At 48.6% G+C, this 11,505-nt stretch overlaps 1 non-coding gene across 1 annotated transcript; it reads left to right on the top strand.

The window, feature by feature from the left end:
* Positions 1–660: 660 nt before the first annotated feature.
* LOC117094142 lies at positions 661–768 on the top strand. The gene has a single exon (XR_004441449.1). It is a non-coding gene; the product is annotated as a U6 spliceosomal RNA (small nuclear RNA).
* The last annotated feature ends 10,737 nt before the right edge of the window (positions 769–11,505 follow it).

The raw sequence follows: 11,505 nt of genomic DNA, 5'->3' as shown, positions 1-11,505 counted from the left end.
GTTCACACAGCTCTGTGCACTTGTTAGAACTCCTTGGCTCATATATTTTATTTTGTTTTATTACATTTCAATTTATTTTATTAAATTCTCTTTTTATTTTTGTTTTTATTGAGACACGATCTCACTCTATTGTCCAGGCTGGAGTGCAGTAGTGTGATCACAGTTCATTGCAGGCTCAACCACTGGGACTCAAGTGATCCTCCCACTGCAGCCTCCCAGGGTGGGCACCACCATGCCCAGCTAATTAAAAATATATATATTTGTAAAGACAGGGGTCTCCTTATGTTGCTCAGGCTGGTCTCGAATCCCTGAGCTCAAGCAATGCTCCTGCCCTAGCTGCCCAAAGTGTCGGGATTACAGGTGTGAGCCGCTGTGCCCAGCCAACTGTACATTTTAGATTTGTGCATTTCACCGATATAAACAAAGAATCTTTCCACAAAGCTTACCACAAAGAAAGAATCATAAACAAATATTGTACTCTACCTAATGATATACTTGCTGAAATGTTTAGGGGTGACAAATACTGATGTTTACAATTTACTTCGAATGGCTAAATAAATAAAATGATGGCTGGGTGCGATGGCATGAGCCTGTAATCCCAGCACTTTAAGAGACGAGGTGGGAAGATTTTTCAAATCAAAATATTAAAATAAAGAAATAGTGCTCGCTTTGGCAGCACATGTATTAAAAATTGGAATGATACAGAGAAGATTAGCATGGCCCCTGTGCAAGGATGACACGCAAATTCATGAAGCATTCCATATTTTTTGGCCGGGTGTGGTGGCCACGCCTGTAATCCCAACACTTTGGGAGGCCGAGGCAGGCGAATCACGAGGTCAGGAGTTTTTGTTTTTTTTTGTTTTTTTTTTGTTTTTTTTTGAGATGGAGTCTCGCTGTCTCCCAGGAATGGAGTGCAGTGGCGCAATCTCAGCTCACTGCAAGCTCCGCCTCCTGGGTTCATGCCTTTCTCCTGCCTCAGCCTCCCAAGTAGCTGGGACTGCGGGCACCTGCCAACACGCCTGGCTAATTTTTTGTATTTTTAGTAGAGATAGGGTTTCACCGTGTTAGCCAGGATGGTCTTGATCTCCTGACCTCGTGATCCGCCCGTCTCAGCCTCCCAAAGTGCTGGCATTACAGGTGTGAGCCACTGCGCCCGGCCCAAGGTCAGGAGTTTTTTAGATCAGCCTGGCAAATATGGTGAAACCCAGTCTCTACCAAAAATACAAAAAATTAGCTGGGCACAGTGGCGGGCGCCTGTAACCCCAGCTACTTGGAAGACTGGGGCAGGAGAATCACTTGAACCCGGGAGGCAGAGGTTGCAGTGAGCCAAGATCACGCCACTGCACTCCAGCCTGGACGACAGAGCGAGACTCCATCTCAAAAAATAATAATAATAAAATAAAAAATAAAAAACAGACTTCCAGATGACCCATGTGTCAAAGAAAAACTCAAAAGGGAATTTAGGAAAGACTTTGAGATAAAAATAAAAAATAAAAACACAGGATCTAAGGATATACAAGATCCAGCTAACCATAGTATTTAGAGGGAAATCTATAGCTTCATGTATTAGAAAGGAAGAAAGGCCAGGCACGGTGGCGTGAGCACTTTGGGAGGTCAAGGCGGGGGAGGATCGCTTGAGGCTAAGATTTAAAGGCTGCAGGAAGCCATGATTGCGTTACTGTACTCCAGCTCTCCAGCCTGGGTGACAGAGCAAGTTCCTGTCACTAAAAAAAAAAAGAAAAAAAAAATGAAAGTCCTCAAATGGGCCAGGCGCGGTGGCTCATGCCTATAATGCCAGCACTTTGAGATGCTGGGGCAGGTGGATTGCCTGAGGTCAGGAGTTCAAGACCAGCCTGATCAACATGGTGAAACCCTATCTCTACTAAAAATACAAAAATTAGCCAGATGTGATCGCTAGTGCCTGTAGTCCCAACTACTAGGGAGGCTGAGACGGGAAAGTCTCTTGAACACAAGAGGTAGAGGTCACAGTGAGTCGAGATTATACCACTGCACTCCAGCCTGGGCGATGGAGCAAGACTCCATCTCAAAACACAAACAAGGGCCGGGCGCGGTGGCTCAAGCCTGTAATTCCAGCACTTTGGGAGGCCGAGACGGGCGGATCACGAGGTCAGGAGATCGAGACCATCCTGGCTAACACGGTGAAACCCCGTCTCTACTAAAAATACAAAAAACTAGCCGGGCGAGGTGGCGGGCGCCTGTAGTCCCAGCTACTCCGGAGGCTGAGACAGGAGAAGGGCGTAAACCCGTGAGGCGGAGCTTGCAGTGAGCTGAGATCCGGCCACTGCACTCCAGCCTGGGTGGCAGAGCAAGACTCCGTCTCAAAAAAAAAAAAAAAAAAAAAAAACACAAACAAACAAACAAAAAGAACAAAACAAAAGGAAGGAACTCAAATAAATAAGTGGAAATCAATGAAATAGAAAATATAAAAACAATCGGGAAATAAATATAACAAATTTGCCCATCAACAAGTGACTGGATAAGCGAACCATGGTCATACAATGGATTATGTAGAAGGCCAAGGTTCTTCACCCCCTAAAGGTCTGTTGAAGAATTATTGACCTGAGGTTGGTTGATTAACAGAAGAAAAGGCATATACATATATCTGTATTTCTATACTCTCATATATAATGTGTATATGAGAGTCTTTAGAATGATGACCCAAAGACACAGAGGAAATTGTCTACTTCTATGTTTAGTTTAATAAAGTTTTGTTGTTGTTGCTGTTTTTTTTTTTTTTTTTTTTTTTTTTTTTTTTTTTTTGAGACGGAGTCTTGCTCTGCCACCCAGGCTGGAGTGCAGTGGCTGGATCTCAGCTCACTGCAAGCTCCGCCTCCCGGGTTTACGCCCTTCTCCTGTCTCAGCCTCCGGAGTAGCTGGGACTACAGGCGCCCGCCACCTCGCCCGGCTAGTTTTTGTATTTTTAGTAGAGACGGGGTTTCACCGTGTAGCCAGGATGGTCTCGATCTCCTGACCTCGTGATCCGCCCGTCTCGGCCTCCCAAAGTGCTGGGATTACAGGCTTGAGCCACCGCGCCCGGCGTTGTTGCTGTTGTTGTTGTTGTTGTTGTTTTGAGACGGAGTCTCACTCCATTACCCAGACCAGAGTGCAGTGGCGCCATCTTGGCTCACTGTAATCACTGCCTCGCTGGTTCAAGTGATTCTCCTGCCTCAGCCTCCCGAGTAGCTGGGATTACAGGCGCCCGTCACAATGCCCAGCTAATTTTTGTATTTTTAGTAGAGACGGGGTTTCACCATGTTGCCCAGGCTGGTCTCGAACTCCTGACCTCAAGTAAGCCACCCGCTTTGGCCTCCCAAAGTGCTGGGATTACAGGCATTAGCCCCCACACCTGGCCTAGCTTAATAAAGTATGGACAGCCCTACAGAAATATGACTGGAGGGGCCGGGCACGGTTGCTCACGCCTGTAATCCCAGCACTTTGGGAGGCCGAGGCAGGTGGATCACGAGGTCAAGAGATCGAGACCATCCTGGCCAACATGGTAAAACCCTGTCTTTACTAAAAATACCAAAAACTTAGCCGGGCGTGGTGGCGGTTGCCTGTAGTCCCATCTACTGGGGAGGCTGAGGCAGGAAAATGGTGTGAACCCGGGAGGCGGAGCTTGCAATGAGCTGAGATCGCACCACTGCACTCTAGCTGGGTGACAGAGCAAGACTCTTTCTCAAAAAAAAAAAAAGAAAAAAGAAATATGGGCCGGGCGCGGGGCTCAAGCCTGTAATCCCAGCACTTTGGGAGGCCGAGACGGGCGGATCACGAGGTCAGGAGATCGAGACCATCCTGGCTAAACGGTGAAACCCCGTCTCTACTAAAAATATAAAAAACTAGCCGGGCGAGGTGGCGGGCGCCTGTAGTCCCAGCTACTCGGGAGGCTGAGGCAGGAGAATGGCGTGAACCCGGGAGCGGAGCTTGCAGTGAGCTGAGATCTGGCCACTGCACTCCAGCCTGGGTGACAGAGCGAGACTCCGTCTCAAAAAAAAAAAAGAAATATGGTGAAAAAGGGTATGATCTAATTGAGTACACTGAGGGGGGAGAACCAGCAAGGCCTTTCTGTCTAGGTTTTTGTTTGTTTGTTGCTTTTTTTTTTTTTTTTTTTTGGCTCTTTGAGTGTGTATTTTTTGGTGGCGGTACGGGGCAGGACCCTCTCTGGAATGGGAGTTTTATGACTTACTGTCAAGTAAGGTAGGTCAGATTATTATTATTATTTTGAGACATGGTCTCCCTTTGTCCCCTAGGTTGGAGTGCAGTGGCGTGATCACTGCTCACTGCAGCCTCAACATCACCCGCTCAACGATCCTCCCATTTCAGCCTCCCAAGTAGCTGGCACTATAGATGTGCACCACCACACCCAGCTATTTTTTTTTTTTTGAGACGGAGTCTCGCTCTGTCGCCCGGGCTGGAGTGCGGTGGCCGGATCTCAGCTCATGGCAAGCTCCGCCTCCCGGGTTTACGCCATTCTCCTGCCTCAGCCTCCCGAGTAGCTGGGACTACAGGCGCCGCCATCTCCCCTGGCTAGTTTTTTGTATTTTTTAGTAGAGATGGGGTTTCACCATGTTAGCCAGGATGGTTTCGATCTCCTGACCTCGTGATCCGCCCGTCTCGGCCTCCCAAAGTGCTGGGATTACAGGCTTGAGCACCGCGCCCGCTTTTTTTTTTTTTTTTTTTTGAGACAGAGTTTCACTCTTGTTGCCCAGGCTGGAGTGCAATGGCGAGATCTCAGCTCACTGCAACCTCTGCCTCCCGGGTTCAAGCCATTCTCCTGCCTCAACTTCCTGAGTAGCTGGGATTATAGGCATATGCTACCACACCCGGCTAATTTCCCAGATAATTTTGTATTTTCAGTAGAGACAGGGTTTCACTATGTTGGTCAGGCTGGTTTCAAACTCCTGACCTCAGGTGATCCAGGCGCCTCGGCCTCCCAAAGTGCTGGGATTACAGGCATGAGCCACCACGCTGGCCTATGGTCAGCTTTTATACAGATAGGGTGGAAGAAAAGTTAAAGTAATATTTTTAGGTTTTATGGCTGGCTTTGGGCAAAAGGGTTTTGGTTTTTATGACCTGCCTTTGGGGAAGAGAAATTCTAGTTTTCGTAGCTAGCCTCAGGGACAATGGGACTGAGCGACAGGAGGGCAGGAAAAGGTCCAAGGAAAACTTTTGCTACTGAAGCTGCTGCTGCGGCCTTCATTTTGGAGTATTATTTTCATTTTCTTTTCTTTTTTTCCTTTCTTTTTTTTTTTTTTTCAGATGGAGTCTTACTCTAACACCCAGGCTGGAATGCAGTGGTGCGATCTTGGCTGACTGTAACCTCTGCCTCCTGGATTCAAGTGATTCTCCTGCCTCAGCTTCCCAAGTAGTTGAGACTAAGGCATGTGCCACTAGGCCCAGCTAATTTTTTGTATTTTTAGTAGATATGGGATTTCACCATGTTGGCTGAGCTGGTCTTGACCTCCTGACCTCAGGTGATCCACCTGCCTTAGCCTCCCAAATTACCGGAATTACAGGCATGAGTCACCGTGCCCAGCCACCTGGGTCTCTTATTTATTTATTTATTTATTTATTTATTTTTTATTTTTATTTATTTATTTATTTATTTTTTTTTTTGAGACGGAGTCTCGCTCTGTCGCCCAGGCTGGAGTGCAGTGGCTGGATCTCAGCTCACTACAAGCTCCGCCTCCCGGGTTTATGCCATTCTCCTGCCTCAGCCTCCCGAGTAGCTGGGACTACAGGCGCCCGCCATCTCGCCCGGCTAGTTTTTTGTATTTTTTAGTAGAGATGGGGTTTCACCGTCTTAGCCAGGGTGGTCTCGATCTCCTGACCTTGTGATCCGCCCGTCTCGGCTTCCCAAAGTGCTGGGATTACAGGCTTGAGCCACCGCGCCCGGCCTATTTTTATTTTTTTTGAGACGGAGTCTTGCTCTGTCGGCCGGCTGGAGTGCAGTGGCCGGATCTCAGCTCACTGCAAGCTCCGCCTCCCGGGTTCACGCCATTCTCCTGCCTCAGCCTCCCGAGTAGCTGGGACCACAGGCGCCCGCCACCTCGCCCGGCTAGTTTTTTGTATTTTTAGTAGAGACGGGGTTTCACCGTGTTAGCCAGGATGGTCTCGATCTGCTGACCTCATGATCCGCCCGTCTCGGCCTCCCAAAGTGCTGGGATTACAGGCTTGAGCCACTGCGCCCGGCCTATTTATTTATTTATTTATTTTCTTTCTTTCTTTGAGACAGGTGCTGGGTGCAGTGTATCATGCCTGTAATCCCAGCACTTTGGGAGGCTAAGGCAGGCAGATCATAAGGTCAGGAGATTGAGACCATCCTGGCCAACATGGTGAAACCCCGTCTCTACTAAAAATACAAAAAATTAGCCAGGCATGGTGGCACACGCCTGTAATCCCAGCTACTCATGTGGCTGAGGCAGGAGAATCGCTTGAACCCGGCAGACGGAGGTTGTAGTGAGCCAAGATCCCGCCACTGCACTCTAGCCTGGGCAACAGAGCGAGACTCTGTCTCAAAAAAAAAAAAAAAGAGGGAGAGAGAGACAGGTTCTCACTCTGTCGCTCAAGCTGGAGTGCTGTGGCACAGTTATAGCTCACTGAAGCCTCCACATCCTGGGCCCAAGCAATCCTCCTGCCTCACCTTCCCAAGTAGCTAGGACTAAAGGACTGCATCTCTGGGCCTGGATAATTTATTTTTATTTTTTGTAAAGTTGGGGTCTCACCAGCCTGGTCAACATGGTGAAACTCAGTATCTACTAAAAATAAAAAAATTAGCTGGGTGCGGTGGTGGACGCATGTAATCTCAGCTACTTGGGAGGCGGAGGTAGGGGCATCCTTGGAAGCCGGGAGGAAGAGATTGCAGTGAGCCGAGATTGTACCACGGCACTCCAGCCTGTGTGACCGAGTGAGACTCTGTCTCAAAAAAAAAAAAAAAAAAAGGACCAGGCCAGAGGCTTATGCCTGTAATCCCAGCACTTTGGAAGGCTAAGGGGGGTGGATCACGAGGTCAGGAGATCGAGACCATTCTGGCTAACACGGTGAAACCCTGCCTCTACTAAAAAATACAAATATCAGCCGGGTGTGGTGGCGGGCACCTGTAGTCCCAGCTACTGGGGAGGCTGAGCAGGAGAATGGCCTGAACCGGGGAGGTGGAGCTTGCAGTGAGCCGAGATCGTGCCACTGCACTCCAGCCAGGGCAACAGAGCGAGACTCCGTCTCCAAAAAAGAAGATGTGGTCTCACTTTGATGCCCAGGCTGCTGCTCTGGAACACCTGTCTTCAAAGGCTCCCGCCTCAGCCTCCCAAAGTGCTGGGATTATAAACATGAGCTACTGTGCCCAGCCCATTTGGGGGTAGTGTTTTCTGAGGCCCAGAAGTTGCAACTTAGACAAAAAGAAATGCAAACACACGAATAAACCTCAAAAACATTACACTAAGCAACAGTAGTCAGACATTTATTAAAAAAAAAAAAAAAGAAGAGGCCAGGCGCGGTGGCTCAAATCTGTAATCCCAGCACTTTGGGAGGCTAAGACAGGTGGATCACGAGGTCAGGAGATCGAGACCATCCTGGCTAACAGTGGTGAAACCCTGTCTTATTTTTTTTTTAATTTTTATTTTTTGAGACGGAGTCTCGCTCTGTCACCCAGGCTGGAGTGCGAGGGGGCGCGATCTCGGCTCACTGCAAGCTGCGCCTCCCGGGTTCCCGCCATTCTCCTGCCTCAGCCTCCCGAGTAGCTGAAACTACAGGCGCCCGCCACCACGCCGGGCTAGTTTTTTGTATTTTTAGTAGAGACGGGGTTTCACCGTGTTAGCCAGGATGGTCTCGATCTCCTGACCTCGTGATCCGCCCGCCTCGGCCTCCCAAAGTGCTGGGATTACAGGCGTGAGCCACCGCGCCCGGCAAAACCCTGTTTTTACCAAAAAAAATACAAAAAACTAGCCAGGCGAGGTGGCGGGCACCTATAGTCCCAGCTACTCGGGAGGCTGAGGCAGGAGAATGGCATAAACCCAGGAGGCGGAGCTTGTAGTGAGCTGAGATCCAGCCACTGCACTCCAGCCTGGGCGACAGAGCAAGACTCCATCTCAAAAAAAAAAAAGAGTAATGTACTTTTACGCCAAGTTTTATAGCAGGAAAAACTAATTTATGAAGCTGGAGAGCAGATCAGTGGCTGCCACCCAGGTGACAAGGGTGTGGTTGGGAGAGGTATGGAAATGTCCTGTACCTTGACGGGATGACCACACAACCGGATGTATTCACGGAACTGTAACCTAAAAAGGAGGAATTTTATTGTGTGTAAATTACACCTCAATTAAGTTGATATTAAAAAACAAAACAGGCCAAAAACAGGCACGGTGGCTCACGCCTGTGATCCCAGCACTTTGGGAGGCCGAGGCAGGTGGATCACCTGAGGTCAGGAGATGGAGACCATCCTGGCTAACATGGTGAAACCCCATCTCTACTAAAAATACAAAAAATTAGCTGAGCATGGTGGCGGGTGCCTGTAATCCCAGCTACTTGGGAGGCTGAGGCAGGAGAATCGCTTGAACCCAGGAGGCGGAACTTGCAGTGAGCTGAGATTGTGCCACTGCACTCCAGCCTGGGCGACAGAGCGAGACTCCGTCTCAAAAGAAAAAAAAAAAAAAGAAGGAAAGCAAGAAACACACTAATATATTTATTTTACTTTTTGTTTTTTTTTGAGAGGAAGTCTTGCTCTGTCACAAGCTTGTGCCACCACAGCAGGTATATATTTTATAATCAGAACGGAGATGACAAAAAAAAATGGCCAGGCGTGGGGTCTCACACCTATAATCCCATAACTTTGGGAGGCTAAGGCAGGCAGATCATTTGAGGTCAGGAGTTCGAGACCAGCCTGGCCAACATGGTGAAACCCCGTCTCTACTAAAAATACAAAAATGAGCTGGGCATGGTGGCACACGCCTGTAATCCCAGCTACTCAGGAGGCTGAGGCACGAGAATCGCTTGAACCTGGGAGGTGGAGGTTGCAGTGAGTCAAGATCGTGCCACTGCACTCCAACCTGGGCAACAGAACAAGACTGTGTCTCAAGAAAAAAAAAAGGTATTGGATGACATAGGTCCCAGAACGTTCTGTGCAGCACTGTTTGGATGTATTGAATGATGTGAAACCATTAGATATCAAGGAGGGCTCAGGTGACATTCCTTGTTTGTCACTCCACACAATGGGGCACTCAGGCGCCAGGAGAATTAATGAAGCAAAACACAAATGTGGATAACCCCCCAAAAGCTTCAGTGGGTAGAGGGTGCTACCCTTTATGTGAGGAAGGAACAAAAGTAAAACCACATGTGCATGTGTTTGAATGCACATAGATTTTTTGAAACAATGCACAAGAAATGAAGATGGATAACAGCATTTTCATAAGCATAACAGAAAGAAGGCCTTTATTTATTTATTTGTTTGTTTATTTTAATTGAGAGAGAGTCTCTGTTGCCCAGCTGGAGTGCAGTGGCCCAATCTTGACTCACCACAACCTCCCCCTACAACCCGAGTTCCAGCGATTCTTGTGCCTCAGCCTCCCAAGTAGCTGAGACTATAGACGCGTGCCACCACGCCCGGCTAATTTTTGTATTTTTAGTAGAGACAGGGTTTCGCCATGTTGGCCAGGCTGGTCTCAAACTCCTGACCTCAGATGATCCGCCTGCCTCTCAGCCTCCCGAAAGGAAGCCTGTAGAAAATACACATGTGGGCCGAGCGCAGTGGCTCACACCTGTAATCCCAGCAGTTTGGGAAGCTGAGGCGGGACTATCCCTTGAGGTCAAGAGTTTGAGATCAGCCTGGCCAACTTGGTGAAACCCTGTCTCTACCAAAAATACAAAAATTAGCTGGGCATGATGGTGGGCACCTGTAATCCCAGCTACTCAGAGGGCTGAGGCAGGAGAATTGCCAGAACCCAGGAGGCAGAGGTTGTAGTCAGCCGGTATCATGCCACTGCACGCCAGCCTGAGAGACAGAGCAACACTCCCTCTCAAAAAAAAAAAAAAAAAAGGAAAATGCATATGTGGCTGGGTGTGGTCACTGAAGCCTGTAATCCCAGCACTTTGGGAGGCCGAGGCAGGCGGATCACTTGAGGTCAGGTGTTGAGACCAGCCTGACTAACATGGTGAAACCCCGTCTCTACTAAAATACAAAAATTAGCCAGGTGTGGTGGTGCACTCCCGTAATCCTAGCTACTTGGGAGGCTGAGGCAGCAGAATTGCTTGAACCCAGGAGATGGAGGTTGTAGTGAGCCGAGATTGTGCCACTGCACTCCAGCCTGAGCAACACAGTGAGACTCTGTCTCAAAAAATACATAAAAAAATAAAAATAGGACTGGGCATGGTGGCTCATGCCTGTAATCCCAGCACTTTGGGTGGCCGAGGCAGGCAGATCACCTGAGATCAGGAGTTTGAGACCAGCCTGGCCAACATGGTGAAACCCTGTCTCAACAAAAACACAAAAATTAGCTGGGCATGGTGGTGCACTCCTGTAATCCCAGCTACTCGGGAGGCTGAGGCAGGAGAATCATTTGAACCTGGGAGACGGAGGTTGCAGTGAGTCGAGATATGCCATTGCACTCCAGCTCAGGCAACAGAGTGAGACTCCATCTCTAAATAAATAAATATATGTTTACTTTGAAATAACAAATATACAGAAAGTTGTAACTACAGTACAAATCTCAATTTTTGATGAACAGGCCAGGTGTGGTGGCTCATGCCTGAAATCTCAGGACTTTGGGCAGGATGACCCCCTGAGTCCAGGAATTCAAGACCAGCCTGGGCAACATAGCAAGACCCTGGCTCTACAAAAAAAAAAAAAATTAGCCTGACACCATGGCACGTGCCTGTAGTCCCAGCTACTTGGGGGGCTGAGGTGGGAGGATGGCTTCAGCCTGGGAGGTTGAGGCTGCAGTAAGCCCTTATCCACAACTCCACTCAGCCTGGACAACAAAGCAAAACCCTGCCTCAACAAAAAAAAATTTTCATTTAAAAATTTTTGGCCAGGTGCGGTGGCTCAAGCCTGTAATCCCAGCACTTTGGGAGGCCAAGACGGGCAGATCACGAGGTCAGGAGATTGAGACCATCCTGGCTAACATGGTCAAACCCTGTCTCTACTAAAAAATACAAAAAACTAGCCGGGTGAGTGGCGGGCGCCTGTAGTCCCAGCTACTCGGGAGGCTGAGGCAGGAGAATGGCAAACCCGGAAGGCAGAGCTTGCAGTGAGCTGAGATCCGGCCACTGCACTCCAGCCTGGGCGACAGAGCCAGACTCCGCCTCAAAAAAAAAAAATTTTTTTTTGATGAACTGTTACCAATGGAGGGTGTCCAGGGGCTTGGTCTCGTGAATGAAGAACTGGACAAAACGCACAAAGCAAGGAAATAATGAAGCAACAAAGGCAGAGATTTATTGAAAATAAAAATATACCCCACAGTGTGGGTGCACCGAGAACACAGAGGCTCAAGGGCTGGGTTA

This window comes from Trachypithecus francoisi, unplaced genomic scaffold (assembly GCF_009764315.1).
Source record: "Trachypithecus francoisi isolate TF-2019V2 unplaced genomic scaffold, Tfra_2.0 Lachesis_group12, whole genome shotgun sequence".
In the NCBI taxonomy this organism is placed as follows: domain Eukaryota; kingdom Metazoa; phylum Chordata; class Mammalia; order Primates; family Cercopithecidae; genus Trachypithecus; species Trachypithecus francoisi.
This window is presented reverse-complemented; position numbering and strand designations above follow the sequence as displayed.